The sequence below is a fragment of the Semicossyphus pulcher genome, unplaced genomic scaffold, assembly GCF_022749685.1.
Source record: "Semicossyphus pulcher isolate SPU_LCO1_2020_fin unplaced genomic scaffold, fSemPul1.0.p SCAF_2, whole genome shotgun sequence".
Classification (NCBI taxonomy): domain Eukaryota; kingdom Metazoa; phylum Chordata; class Actinopteri; order Labriformes; family Labridae; genus Semicossyphus; species Semicossyphus pulcher.
In genome coordinates, this window is record NW_027211693.1 from 33,908,416 (window position 1) to 33,922,302 (window position 13,887).

Below are 13,887 nucleotides of genomic sequence, written 5' to 3' on the forward strand. Positions count from 1 at the left end.
AGTAACTTGCTGAACAACTACTGTAGGACAGGACACAATACAAGCTCAAATTGATAGAAAACTCTGGAAGTTTTTCTTGTTCATTTTGAGGATCCTGGAGTGAGTCAATTTGATTTGATAAAACATTGTAAAAAAATAAATAAAAAACATGGCCATAACCAGAAGCAAATGAAGCTATTATTACCCTGAATCTGTATGGTGACTTCTAAACAATAGCCCCTCTTGCAGGACAATGGTGGAAATATTAAATGTATTCCCTCTGAAAATATTCAATATCATCTCCTCTTTACTCAGCTGAGAAATGGCCTTGAGAGCGAGTCCCTGTTGCAAAACTACAATATAATCATAAGTCGTCCGCCTACATTATTTATGACGGTGAATAGATTGCGTTATTAGAGAGATGCCACAAGCTTAGAAACAGGCTGCCTTCCAAAAATTGGCCTTGGTTGTTTTACCCAGAGTGGCTTGTTAAGGATTCATAGGAGAAGGGGCCAAGGCTGAGCGGCACTGTTTGCTATTCGATTTGACCTTCAGATTTGCTAAATCCCATTTGTTATGGGGCTAAACACTGATAGAGATGTATTCAACCCAAGTACCACCCCCTCACACACTTATACACAAGTACAGAACACGCACACACACACACACACACACACCAAACCAATCCTCTTAGACACTAAGGCTCTTATGTAAAATTCTTTAAGTATTCATAAACATACATTCATTGTGACTTGTACCTTTTGGAATTAAACCAAATAGATGTTTTGTTTGTGTAGGAACACTTGTGCAAATAGGGGAATTGTCACAATTGGTCACACTTAAAGCATGAAATCAACCATATGTATTTATAACCCATGTGCTGACCACTAATTATAGAGGCATTGAATACATGTACATGAACCATTGGTTCAATTTATGACCAAGGGAGGAAATAGCTCAAACTCTCGGTAAAGGATAAATAACTCATGTGATGTGTTTTACAAAAGACCTGAGTGCACTTTCAGACACTACAAAGGAACTTGAGCCTTGTTGAAGTTGGCAAATTATCGAAACAAAGAGCATTTAGCAAAAAAAACCCAACTTCTATTTAGACGAGAAAGGAGCTGGAGTCTGAGTAGGACTTCAAAATTTGTTGAATGTGTTTTTTTTTAAGTCCCTGCCTTAGGACTACGGATGAAATGTAGCTGTTGTGCTAATTCTGGAATATTCACTTTGAAGCATATTCATATATATGTGAGGGCTCCGACAACTTAGTAAATAATACAGGGAACTTCAGGGAAGTCATTCTTGTTCATTATCGTAGCTGTTATTGCTGATATTATACATATTTCTACTATTATTGTTGTCATGTTACTATAACAATATTACTCTGTCTGCCTCTCCCTCTATCCCACATTCTTTACTGTTCACCAATGAGCCTGGTTCTGCTGGAGGTTTCTGTTTTTTCCACTGTTGCAAGTGCTTGCCCATTGGTGGATTAATGTTGGGTCTCTCTTTAGATAGTATAACAAAGAGTACGGCCTGGACCTGGAGAAGGGCCCTGAGAAAACTATTGTTATGATTTGGTGATATATAAATAAAAAATGGCTGATTGATTGAATGCAAGAATTATCATCAATATTTCATTTGTTTTTCAGGAAAAACTTCAATATCTTTTACTCCTAATTAGATTTCTGGGTAGAGCCGCCAGGGGTTACAATATACCTTTTCAAGGGTACAAGGTTCATTTATTTATCCTTGTACAACACAAAGTTGTATAATGAAATGCTAGATGTGGTGTCTTTATGCAGCTTACAAAATGACAACACGACAGTGAACTATATATATAACAATAAACTTTATTTGCAAAGACCTTTGTGAAAAAGGTGCTTCACAGAAAACCAACCAAAGAACAGCAGATAGTCCAGAGACCTCCCCACCATCAGCCTCACCTTCACTCGAGGCACTGAGTACATCTAATGCCTGATTTACATTCGTGCATCTCTTCCTCTTATCTGTGTTTAATTGGAGTTTATGACTTGATGTGCAATTTGATGGCACACAGTAGTAGAAAAAAAGGCGTTGCCATAGCAACATACAATGTATCAATCTGGACGTGCGGTTTATTCCTCCAGCAGGAATACGCAACATTGTTTACAAAGTATGATTTACAACATGTTTACTCTGGAGCAAGGCATTATGGGACATGTGGAGGGAGAATGAGACAGAAAGGAGGAGTTTGTGATGGGAGATGGGAGATATAGAGCAGTGCACAGTGGATCAACTCGGCTGTCTTTCTAGGGATACTTTCTGAACATGGCTCTACTGGGAACATGTTAAAAGAAGTTCTCTCGCTGTCTGTCAGTCTGGGGAGCTTGCTGTGTTGATTCTGCCAACTTGTAGGATTCTCCCACCTCGTATTTTCTGTCATTCTTTCTTTTTTTGTGCTTTTTTTCACTCCAATTCTTGTTTGCTATCCAGTATGTAATGCATAAAACATGGAAGCTTCAAGTACCTGGAGCTGCACGTATCACGGGGGAAAACCCAGCATCCAAAATTTTTATCCTTACCTTGTTTTGACAGTTTGTTCAACTCGACTTGTATAAAATATAATATGTAATGCTAACAATGGAATAAGAAAAAAAAGTTAGATTAGATAGTAGAAATTCTTGAAATTTTGATTCTTGAACAATCTGTTTTGTCCCAAGGTCAGTGTTTGCTTTGAAGTCGAGGCAATTTAAATGCCGTTCAGACTTTATTTAGTGCTTCAGCCAAGGCCTGTCTGGTTCAACAAGCCATATAGACCAATTGTCAGTTTGCAATGATGCCTCAGTGACTTGAATTGAAACAAAACTAAAAAAGGTTTTTAGACAACTGACAGATGCCTATATAATACATAAAATAAAGCAGGAGCCGCCTGTTACGTTCAATTGTCCTCACTAAGGTAATTTCCCTTCATCACCGACTCATGGTATATTATGATGAGTGAATTCACATTGGAGACATACATTTATCTTTATACAGTAAGTTATCAGACCAAAGGACCTAAACATGGAAATACTTATGTTATGTAATGTCCAATATGTCTGCTGGGGCTCAGAGCTGCGGCTCAGAGGTTGGTTTGATCCTCAGCTCCTCCAGTCTAGTCTACATGTCGCACTAAGTTAGTGTGTGAGATTGTGTGTAAAAGGGTGAATGCTGACATGTAGTGTAAAAGTGCCCTGATGGGTGGAAGACTAGAAAGGCGCTATATAAGTACAGTCCATTTACCATTCCATTTAGTTGTGTTTTTTTGCATGAATCTGGACATCCAAATGAAAAGTTGGAGGATGAAAGAGGGGACTTTTAAAATACTGTTAGCTGTGATAAAGCTGGTAGTATGAGAATGATGGACACCTGCAAGAGAAGGAGAGAGGACCAGAGGAAAAGTACAACCAAAGCATGTAGCAAAATGCTGCACTGTCCTCTATTCATGAGAAGGACAGCAGGAAGAACATTTTTCTTGTCTGTAAGTTTCAAAACTCTTTAAACAAAAAGAAGCTTAGCCCTGTGAAACCCTCCCTTATTAGGCTGCCTCTTTATGCAGCAACATAAAGTCAATTGTTGAGAAGTTGCCGTGGTGTAAGTGAGATAATAGAATCAATCATGGAACATTCAAGCTGTCAGGTTTTCTACCTTACTTAGCAGAACCTTAATCATGGCGGTATCATGGAAGTATTTGGGTTTCTAAGTTATACAATACAAATGGTTCCAATGGCATCTAAGAGTGCAAATGTTAGTAAGCATATACTTAATTGTTGTTTTATGAGGGGGTCCTTGTTGTTCTAATGTTCTCCCCTGTAAGGGTCCCTGGCCCCAAAAAGTTTGAGAACCCCTGCTTTAAGATATGTTGCCAAATCAGAAAATGCTCAAAGATGGCTTTTCAAAATCTTAAACAAGGCCAGCATTGGCAAAGTGGATGAGAACCGCTGATGAAGCATCCACACATGAATATGCATGTTTATGATCAGTATATTACAAAAGGACAGCACATCTGTACCCCCAGATGCACATCATATACATAACGGACTGTATGCATGTGTGTGCAGGTGTCTGGCAGAGTTAAGCTGATGAAGTTCTGAGCACGTGTGTGGCTTATGTGATGTGTATGTGTGTGCTTGGTGTGTGCAGTGCCTCAATTAGCTGAGGTAATGGTCTGAATAATGATGTTGCTTTCTTAGCCATCTGGCCCTGTGGCTGCTCACTCTGCTCTGTTGTTTCTGAAATACACAAGGGGACACTGGGGCTATCTATCTTTGTGTGTGTGTGTGTCTGTGTGTGTGTGCGTGTGTGCGTGTGTGTTCCTCCTGTCTTGTATCGTTGCTAGTTTTCTTTCTTTGTACATATTTACACAACTTCCCCAATACAGTCCATCTGGTTTTTTTTCTAGTCTTCCCTCTCTTTCTATCATTCTTTCTTTTTCAAACCCATATTGCAAGACATTTTTCTAATACAGTTTAAACCTGCATCTTGTGATCTGGAACACTTCATCAGTAATCTTAAATTCCCTTGCTGTGCAGAAACAAATACAAATACAATTTACTGTCTCAGCTGACTTTGCCATACTTCAGCAATCAGTGCAAGTTTTATCCTGGCGATACAAAAGTAGTAACATGATGACTTCCGCTCTCTGGCTGACAGAATCCCCCCTTTAATTAAATCACACATCATTGTCTGTATTTAATTTACCTCTAATTGTAAGGGTTTTTCTGATAAGGTAAAAAACCCCTTATAAGTTGACTGAATAATGGCATCTAGCGGATATTAACCCTAAAAGAGCCAATGCCATCATATTGCAATGAGCATTTTTCCCTCTAAAATATTCATATGCAAATTCAAAATTCAGTAAATGTTTCAAACTATCTTTAGTAGCTTATTAAATATAAGTTAGCAGGTTCATCGCAGCATTTTCAGTTTGAAGTCATTAAATCAGTCCTTTTTCACTGAACAAAAGCCTCAGTTAACATGCCAAAATGAATTAAGACAGAAGTAAGTCTATTTGTTAACTTTGAGACTGAGTGAATAAGGCCATTATGTCGTCAAATCCCTGCCAAAATGCGTGAGCGTGGATATAAAGGGGTCGGTCGTCCGCACAAATCAAACAGCCACACACATTATTTTCGCGACTGCTTTAAGCACTCACATGCAACATTTCTCTGCTCAGGAGTGCAGTATTGCAGCCTGTGAGGAGAAAACTATGCTTTGAGAGCGTGCAGAATCAGACGCACATGTGATTGTTTTTCCCCGAGCTCAGTGCTCTCCTGCTCACAAAAACTTTTACCTGCTCCCGCGCAAGTAGTTCTTTGTGTTGGCAGTGAGTGGGCAGGGGTTAAGTGGTGACGTAGCACCTCCGCATTAAACTGTTTCTGGGTCTAAGTTGCTACCACGTCTCCTGTTTACAATATGCCTCAGTGCAATTTTCCTCCCTGTTTTAACCCTCTAAAATCATGTTTAAATATGATGGACTGCATCTTAATAGGAATGGAACAGATCCAGTGTTGCACAAAAATGATTTTAGCTGTTTTCCACATTTGAAAAGACAGTCTGTCTTTTTCTGTTATGATTGGTGATGCTTCTTCCTCTTGTGCTCCTCTCTCTTATGAAGTCCCTCAGGGGTCTACTTTGGGTCCCCTCCTTTTCACTGCCTACATGCTTCCCCTGGGGCAAATCCTGGCATAGATTTCCACTGTTACACAGATGACACTGAACTTTTTGCCCCGTTAAAACCTGGCTCCACTGATATTACTGACATTATGTCCTGTCTGCATGAGATCTAAAATTGGATGTCCGATAATTTTCTTCAGCTGAATGACTCCAAAAATGTAGTTCTTATAATTTCCCCCTCTGGCCCCAGTTCTGGCTGCATCAATAATCTCTCCTCCAGTCTGGGTGCCCTGTCTGACAATGTGTGCAGAGAGGCCCGCAACCTAGGGGTCATTTTTGACTCAGAGCTATCATTTGACACCCAGATGACTAAAGTTATGCAGTCTTGATTTGCCCAACTCAGACAGTTAACCAAGGTCATTCCTTTTCCCTTCCGATTTAGAAAAGGTCATCCATGCTTTTATCTCCACCAGACTCGACCATTGTAATGCACTTAATTCCTGTATCAGCAAGCACAACATCCAAAGATTGCAATTCATTCAAAACACTGCAGCCAGGCTTTTAAAACAACACCAAGAGAAGCAACCACATCACACCAGTCCTTGCTGCCCTTCACTGGCTCCCTGTGAGTATTAGAATTGATTTTAAGATTGTATTGCTTGTTTTAAAAACTTTAAATGCTCAGGCTCCAGCCTATGTCTGTGAGCTGCCTGACCGCTGCTTGAGATCTTCTGGTAGGGCCCTCTAGTCTCGATTGGTCACAAATGGTTGATAGAGCCTTTGCAGTTCGGGCCCCGCAGCTGTGGAACTCCCCGCCTGGAGATCTCAGGCAGGCGAACTCAGTATCTTCTTTTAAATCTCTTCTTAAATTGTCTTAAGAATAACGTGTTTTTTTTATGTTGGGTTTTTATTAATATTGTTTTTTTTGCTTGATTGTACTATGTGCCTTGTTTTAATCGCATATTGTAACATGTTTTTGAAAAAGTGCTATATAAATTATAAATATAAGTTATTATTATTATTATTGTTAAAAAAACACCCTCAGTTGTCCGTTTATTGCTCATCATGCGCATGTAACGGGTCTCTGACGTGTATGTTATCACAGATGGGGAAATAGATTAACTACAACGTGAAATAACGTTTGGCTTTTACCCCTGGATGCTACTTGGTGAACTAGTGATTTCAGATCATTTCTCATCACTGATCAACCCCCACAGAGAAGTGTGTTTCGTTTTTAAACTGTATATTGCCATGGATCGCATTATCGCTCTTGCTGGAACAACAACCTGTAGCCACTCTTTGATAACATAATCCTCTCCTGATGTGGGCTGAATGTTTCTATAAGGATTTCTATTGCTGTGAACCTACTTCTTCGTGTTTCGGTTGCCAATCATTCGTATGCTTTGAAGCTAAGGTAAGAGTCCACTGGGAAAAGCCAAACGTTGTTTAGCGTCGTAGTTAATCTATTTCCCCATCTGCGATGAGATACACATCAGAGACTCGGTACATACACATGGCCATCAATAAAAACACAGTTTTTTAGACTCAGAACGGTTAAAACAGGGAGGAAAACAACACCGAGGCATATTGTAAATAAGAGACGTGGTAGCAGTTTAGACCTGGAAACACTTTAATGCGGAGGTGCTACGTCACCACTAAACCCCCGCCCACTCTCTGCCAAAAAGATAAACTACTCGTGCGTGAGCAGGTGACAGCTTTTGCAAGCAGGAGAGCACTGAGCTTGGGGAAAACAATCACACGTACGATCTGATTCTACCAATATTGCACTCACGAGCAGAAACATGTTGCACGTGAGTGCTGTGAAAGCACTCGCGAAAATAATGTGTGTAGCTGTTTGATTTGCATGCGCCGATCTTCTAAACCCCCGCACGATTTGTGCTTGTTGGATTTCGCGACGTGTCAATCAGGAGAGAAAAGGAAATGAAGTTCATATTATACTTTATCATTACAGAAGATTGGTGATACATTTGTAATCTGCAGCAGAATAAAAGAATCTGCAGCAGCAAAATAAAACCACCAATGAAGACCTGACACTTGTGGTCTTAGTATAAACCAAATGCATTTGAGCTGTCTTTGTTTGTATGCAGGAAAACAGTCCATGTGAAGAGCAAAAGGGGAAGAACACAATGGCTAAAATACAAACCCAAAATCTATTGTCTATCTTCAGATGGCAATTTAGCATTTCATTAATCTTTATAAACACATTTGTGCATCTGAGTGCAGGTAAACATTGTGTGCTTCCCTTGAGCCGGGCTGTGACAGAGGTGCCACAGGTGATGCCACAGGTGGAACGCCGCGCAACGAAAATCGCGCGCGAGCCGGAGCACTTTGCATTTCTCCGCGCCGGTCGACAAGCGCCTCTGCTCCTCAGCTGTCGTTTACTCACATCTGGAGCTGTTTTTTCATCATGCGCTCTCTCTCTCTCTCTCTTGCTCTCTCTCTCTCTGTTTGCTTGTGTGTTTTGACACCCTGCCCGCACCCCCTATAGCCAGTCCACTTTGTGTCTCTCTCTTTCTTGTGTGTGTCTGTGCTTGCATGTGTGTCTGTGTGTGTGTGTGTCTCTATTTCTGTGTGTATCTTCATCTCTCTCGCGCTCTGTTTAGATACTGACAAATATATAAAAGCACACAAATATAACAGCATTTGTCAATCGCTGTGTTTTATTTTGAAAATTGTTTTAATTTTTAAAATTGACCGGATTCTCTCGTTGTTTCATGTGTGACTTCCTGCCAGGATTGACCGATCACTCGCGGCTCGCGCAAAAAATAGACCAGACGCCGAAACGATCGCTGCAGGGCGCGAGCCGGCTGCAGAGGTGCGACACAATCGGTTAACATGGGCGCCGAAAGGAAACGGGCTCCGCTTCGCGGCTATTCGCAGCGCTTCCGCGTCCGGTGTGTTCCAGGCATTAGGGTCCCTTAAATCCAAAGGCATTCTGGATTCTCTAGTTGTAAGTCTGACTTAAAATAATGGCAAGCAGACAGAGGTAGAACACCTGGCCTGGATATTTGGATATCCCCTGGCTTCAAAAGGAGCCCTCATGTTTTGGCCTTTGACCCCAGAGGCTAAATCTGGTCTTTAGACCTTCATCAGATAAAGGTCTGGGGGGACAGAAACTCTGTATTTCTGATATAGTATTTTGAAAATAAAAGGACTGTCTGGGGGAGTTCTCTCTTCTTTTTCCTTTAGTTAATTCCTCTTACTGTGGTTTGAAACATTGCATACTAATCAACTTTTGAAATTTTGAAACTAAAAAGAATGAGTGCGTTATTTCTCTCCTTTCTTTTCTCAAAACACCAAGAAAGTGAAGGACATATTGGCCTTTAAGTACAGCCAATACTATGTTAAACTTAAAAAGACTATTTGACAGAGAACTGTAGCTACCTAATGCCTTTTGATTTGCTTCCCTTTTCTCGTACTCCTGATTGTCTCTTTTGTTAAATTCAGCCTTCTCCCCTCACAGGCCCTCTCCACTGAACTGATGGTCTATGCAATCATTTATCCCATCAGCTTTGTGAAATGTATTTTCTCTTCTCTCCATTGTTGTGTGCTGCACTTTTGTCCTCTTGATGTTCATTGCTATGAACTCAATTCTCAATCTATTTATGGAGATGCCTTACACATCAGCTCTATCTTACAATGAATCACCCTTGATATAAACATGATTACCCTCTGGTCACTTGACCAAAGCTCTAATCAGAATACAGCTATGAGAGGCTAATAGTGGGTGCTATTCAGCGCTCTTCCTGCTAACACGGTTGAGAGAGAATGAGAGAGACACAAACAGAGAAACAAAGATGTGGAAGGCTATTTCTAATCAGAAGGCAACAAAAGCAGTAGCTTTACTTTCTAAGAGCACAAACATGATTACTTTACTATTATGCTCAACATTATACACGTCAGTTTAAATGCCCTTTAACACTAACATCATAATTGATGTTGAGATGCCTGTTGTCATTCATAGTTGTTGCATGCATCTTCAAGTAATATTAATGTCTTCAAGTATCTTTTCTTTTGGTGGCATTTTTGCCTTTACTAAAATATTTAGTAGACAAAAAACTAGAAGAAGATAGAGAACAAACTAAAGGTATGATGGTTACGTTCCACCATGGATAATGGTTCACTTTATAATTTCAGTGGAAGAGCGCTTCCAAACTTTATGGTAGAATAATATTATATCCTGCAATCCAGGCATTACGGATTTTATTGACCACTTGGGGACAGCAGGAAAAAGCTATGAATGCTGGTGTGGTACAACATTTTAGGCTAATACTGACAACATGTTAGCAAAATGAGGAGAAGACAACTTGGCAATGTGGATATGGATGCATGAGATGGAGATGGCAACCGGACATATAGGATTTGAATCAACAGTTGAATAGAGACTGAATCCTTAGACCACTCTGCCAAACTTCTGAAGCATTGGGTCTTATTTAGACGGTGGAAGGTGGACAGTCTAAAGCGCATAGCATTAAGTGATTTAGGGCGTGTCCGACTCACTAGACGGCGCACAATCTGGGCGCACGGTGCAAAGAGGTTGGCTTAAATCCCTGTATTATTCATTGGTGTGTTTTCAGCTTAACATGAATCAAACCAATCAGAGTGACAGCTGTCATCCCCTTTAAGAGCCAGGTGCGCCTGCAGGCAGGTGTGTTGCTATTTACATGGCGCTTTATTCAGTCATAAACTGGTCTCAGACCGGCATATTTAACTTCTTTCTTTCCACTGATCCCCTGCACACGCAGAACACACACAGGTTACTGTACGATACATGTCGAAGCACGGACTCAGGATCAGACAGGACCTTATGTTTAGTAAAGTTCTGTGCGCTGACCATCAAAGAAAGCTCGACTGTAAATGTTTATTTACTTATTGTTGCTGCTGGATCACACAGCTGTGTTGTCTCCTGCGTGCGTACACTGGACAGTGTGTTAATATCTGTTGGCATGATTGTTGGTGTCACAGGTAGTTATGTTTGAGGATTGTAATAAATCTAACTCTTAGCTGCGTGTGTGTGTGTGTGTGTGTGTCTGTGTGTCAGTCTGTTTCTGTGTGTATTAGAGAGAGCGCGAGATGGAGAGCTTGGTGTGGCAGTTTTTGGCCTGTGTGTGCCTCAAGCAGGAATCACCGCAGGTGTGTGTGGAGGCAGCGGTGAGCTTGTCCACTTCTTCCTCCAGTTCTCAGCAGATCGGTAACAAACCGAAAGCAGCATCATGATTTAAGGAGACGAGGTAAACAAAAGCTTTCCGTCTCACAGTCCTCTGTCCCATATGTGTTTTTTCACTGTATCTGCAAACACACTGCTTTGTCCTTATGAGTCAAAGTGCTGCTGTGAGTCCCTGTGTGTAACAAGCAGCCCTCTAAATGGCAGAGACAGACTGCGCCATAGACTTTAGACCAGGTTCTTGTTGGTCTAAGGTGTAGTTGCTTTCTGCGTCCTCTAGATAGCAAGATCACTTGCTTTTACACAATGTTGGCGCTGGGCGTGAAAATGACAACTGTGTCGGGTGGAAAATAGCAATGACACTAGCACTCTGCATTAGGGACCATTAAGCCATTGCCTTCGACCAGTGGTATTCCCAGGACCAAAAATACAAAGCTATCAGATTCTGTACAGTCGTTTTACAGAATGTTATTAAGGAAGAACATTGCTGCCTTCCCTTGCCGTCTAGATGACGATCACCAATCTTATGGCCTCTTCTTTTCTCAGTCAAACTATTTGCAGCATCAATAACTCTTAACCTTAGAAGTCTCAACAGTACTATCACCTTTGCCTTTTGCCCTTGGCAAAGTGAGGACTCAAATCCACAGCTCCTGAGAGACTGGAGCCATAATCCAGCATCTTAGACCACTTAGGCATACTACCAGAAATACATTGTCTTTTGCTTGCTGAGGTCACATTGTTGTAAAATCTTTACCTTAAAAAAAAGACTTGTGCAATGTGTACCTTTTGTCTGAAAACTTGTTGGAATAGAAGAACAGGACAGCGATGGCATGAAGTTTTACTGGTTATAGCATACAGCATAGGGCCTTTAGCAGAGGATGGTTTTAATCCATTGACATCTAGGTTATCGGCCCAACACAGTTCTGCTGCACCATTTTTCTCTAAGTCACTGTTACAAGGCTGTTCATCCACAGTCTGTGATAAACCAATGATACAAAGATGCAACCATAATAAATGTGTCAATAAGGAATACCTATGAGGAAAGAGAATGAGCAGAGTAACTGAAAAACATTAATTCAACCAAAATGTTTTCAATCGGCCCTCCCAGCAAAGAGAGGAGACTTTTTATTTCAGACACTTGTGGCAATGAGTGCGCCTATTTGTTGGAAAACCTGACAATCTGGATACAGATAGATTCAATGAATATGTAAAACAGTGTAGGACTGGTATGTGGTGGTTACAAATAACTCAAGTCAAGTATGTTTGCAGTTGTTTGATATTTATAAGTGAAACAGTTGAAAGGTTATAGATTTGGATGACATTAACAATGAAAACACATGAGCAGCTTTTGCTTGACAAAGCTTTTGGAAAAAGGAATCTTTTAGAGAGAGCGTAGAACCCCACATGCAGGAAGCAGGGGAGAATTGGTTCAACATTCAAATTAAAATCATCATTCCATTGGTTTTATTACCTAGGAGATATGGGATCTGGTCCAATGGGAAGATCTCATTTTCATTTCATTCCAAGAACATCTTATAAAGCTAAATTATGCTTCATTAAAAAAGGTAAACCATGAGCTAATTAATTTTTTTCCTTCCATCTGCTTCTCTTGTTTAATCCAAGCACGTACAGTACACACCATTCAGACCACGTTACGTCCTTCTTCAGATGTCCTGAAGCCTGTGAATCATATTGATAGAGAATGCATGAAGTATAATGTGGCTTGATTGCTGTGGATGTTTTGGAAGGAATAGTTGTCAAATCCATTTCATAGCCTGTCAGGAGCTTTTGAAATGCCATTACTAGTCCAATCAAAACAAAGTAGATGTCTGTGTTTCCTTCACTTAGACAGTAATTTGGCCAGTGAGCCAATTTACCCAAAAATATTTATTTGTACAGGCTGCGGCGAAGATTCGGTGGCTCACTGACTCTAAACCTTCACCTTATCCAAGGATAAATGCAAGGTCGCCAAAGCAGAAAGATAACGCTACCTCCTACTATCAGTTGCTTTGTGTGCATGTGTGTGTGTTAGGCTGTAGATTAGTGTACCATGGTTTTGAGTGGACGAGTGGACAAATAATGATTATAAACATGTGCGTGTGGGTGTGTGAGTGTGTTTGTGTGTCAGTCATGCTTTCACGAGAGTGATGATTGGCAGCATAGTTTAACTAAATGGACGGCTTGTAAGCCTTAAGCACATTACTGAATTGGGATGAAGAGGTTTTAACAAGATTGCCACTAAGCCAGTCTACTCAGTTTCAATAGGACTAAAATGGCCTGCCAGTGCACCATAAAATAAGACACTAAAAGAGATGAAAAGCTAGCCAGGAAGCTAGAATACAGACATGATAAGTGCAAAATTGCACATTGGCCAACAAAGTTCCCTGACAGAAAATCTTGACATCTTGAGTGTATCGTGACAAATGGTGAGGAAGAAGAACACATTTTTTGATAGACTAGGCTGTGATTTCTGCAGGGCCTACTTAAGGTCCAGGTTTTCTATTTATTAATACTTGTTGTGCTAAGTTAGTTGATTTTCTTTACTATGAATTAATTAAACAAAATATTACCTGATATTAAAGGAGCATTAAATGTGCCTTAGGTCGTTTTCTTCCTTATAAACAAAGGTTGTATACGTTCAATGTTCCACTTCATTTGTATTGTGTGTATCCTCAAGGACTACCAAACATGTTGCATGCATTTTAAAATATCTCAAATACATCCATCTATTATCTATACCTCTTATTTCTGCTCAGGGTCGCGCAGGTGGCTAGGTGAGAGGCGGGTTACACCCTGGACTTGATCACCAGTCAATCACAGACCTGACACATACAGACAGACTACCTTTCAAGCTCACATTCACACCTACTAGCCAGTGCACCACCATGCAACTCAAATCTGGCATCATTTATGTCCATATTTCCAGTTGTTTCTTGTATGTGAATCAAAGAAAAAAGAGGGACCACGTCTCAAAAATGTTGCTTATAGATGCTTAATGGTCAAAAACTCCACAGGCTACCTTTAAGGTGGGCCCTTCTTTAGTTCCTAATACAAAGACATTGTCCTGAAGACATAAGGTG